Here is a 2,266-nt window from a genome sequence, read left to right as displayed (position 1 = left end):
CCCCCCCCCCCCAGGCAGTGCATGTGTGGGCCAAAGGACCCATCATGATCCGCATGGCAACCAATATCACAGAATGCATACACCAGCAATCAGATGCATGTGACTAACACTATTGAATGTATAATCTTAATGACGCATGTGATGCACCCATCTGCCACCACAACAACACTAATTTCATGCCCTTTGTGTCCCCACAGCCGTTTCAAGTGACAGTGATACTGCACAACAGGCCAGCCAATCCGCACCGGCAAGTACACAAGCCACTGCCACCACACAGGAGGATGCTGCCAGCAGTTCTGCATCTCTGGCCACATTACCAGCCACTACAGATGTGCCGCCCACCACCACCACCGACGTCCCCACCGTCTCCACACTGCCTGAGTCTAGACAGGTGCCACGGGGACCTATCATGGCCACCCAACCCAACACCGAAGGCACCAGCACTGCAGAGGGGGCGGCCTGCAGTGATAACAGTGCCCCGCAAGAGCACTCGGAAACGGGCCCACAGGGGGGAGATGCCCACATTTGAAGACCTGGGCTCCTTCCATGAGCTGGGGTTCAGCCCCACATCACTGGGGAGTCCCATGAGGTCGGCCACCCCATCCATGGCCGAACTGAATGCCCGCATGCAGCGGATGGAGGACCAGCAGGCTACCCTCACCCAGCTGGTGGAGAGGCAGCTAGAGGAATCCAGGCTGCAGAGGGAGGCCTCAGTGCGTCGCCTGTCGAGGTGCATCAGATGCTTTGCGAGCACTATAGTAACCCTTGCACGCCATGTGCGGGAGGGCAACGACCACACCTCCAGGCTTGTAGAGGCCATGTTGGTTGGCCAACAGGCAAATCTGGCACGGATGCCCTCAATCCCAGATTCTGCGCAATCAAACACAACCACCCCATCCAGCTCCACTACTGCCAGTCCAAGGAGGCGCTCGAGTAGGCTAACGTGTCCCTAGGGCAAGGTTGCACAGGCACAGAAGCGCACACGGAAGTGATGGCATGTGTGTGGGGCAGTGCAGGACACATGTGGACTACAAGGGTGTGAGAGGGGTGGGCACGTTTGGGTGGTGGGGTAGGTAGTTTTGGGGGTTTGGTAATGGGTCCTGGGTGGGGGTGGGCACGTTTGGGTGGTGGGTGGCCCCGGGTGTACAGCTTCCCTAACCAATGCACCTCCTTCCCTGTTGTTATTACATCAATACATCACCATTTCCAATCAAGACATACATGTGTGGACATTGATCATTTATTTTGCAGTGCAACTATTAATTCATTGTCATCACCGTGTTCGTGCATTTCTGTGACTGTGCTGTGACTCAAAAGTAAATGCGAATCAGGGCATCCCGTGATCTCTGGCCATCATGTGGACCCCCAGGGGGAGGCGGTGCCATCCCATCCCCATCTCCATCCCCATCCCCATCTCCATCCCCATCTCCATGCCCATCCCCATCCCCATCCCCATCTTCCTCATCTGCGTCTGGTGGCATTGGGATGTTCCTGCGCAGGCATATATTGTGCAGCATGGCACAGACGAGCGTGATTTTACCCGTCTTCACTGGGCTGTACAGCAGTGATCCTCCAGATCTGCTTAGACAGTGGAAACAGGCCTCAGCAGTCAAATGTCCTCTCAATCATTCCACGTGTGCGTATATGTGCCCTATTGTATGCCTCTTCATGCCTGTTCCTTGGTCTCCGTACAGGTGTCATCATCCATGGCGTGAGTGCATATCCCGCATCACCTACACGGGATGTAGATGGGGGAACATGTCAGTGTTTGTGGCATCATGTCCTCATCTGCTGCTGTGCATTCTTGTGTCATCATTCATTCATGCATATGTACCATGCAGTGTATGTAGGTATGTTTTGGGCATCACGATGTATGTCGCTAACTGGATATGGGCCTACACATTAACTTGCATATTTACTGTGCCCTGCGGGTAACATTTGTTTGTGTGCATTTCACGGTGCAGTGCTGTCCACACATGGCAGAGTGACTTCACTGTACGGAAGTAGTAAATACACGTCTCATTTACACGCCTCTCGTGCTTTTTGAGGCAGTGTTTCAATTGAGGGTGGGTGTCTGCAGTGGCACAAGGTTCATGGGACAGTGACGGGATTGGCTGTGCCAGAGTGTGCACGGGCACATTGTGGTGCCCTGTCACGTCTTCCTTCATGATGTTTGGCATCCGCTGTGTATTTGGTAGATGGAAGGGGGGTGATGCATGTGCGGTCACAGCGGCACACTCACAATGCTCATTGGCCTGGACACACA

Source organism: Ambystoma mexicanum, chromosome 1p, assembly GCF_040938575.1.
Source record: "Ambystoma mexicanum isolate Mex_15411 chromosome 1p, UKY_AmexF1_1, whole genome shotgun sequence".
Lineage (NCBI taxonomy): Eukaryota > Metazoa > Chordata > Amphibia > Caudata > Ambystomatidae > Ambystoma > Ambystoma mexicanum.
This window is presented reverse-complemented; position numbering follows the sequence as displayed.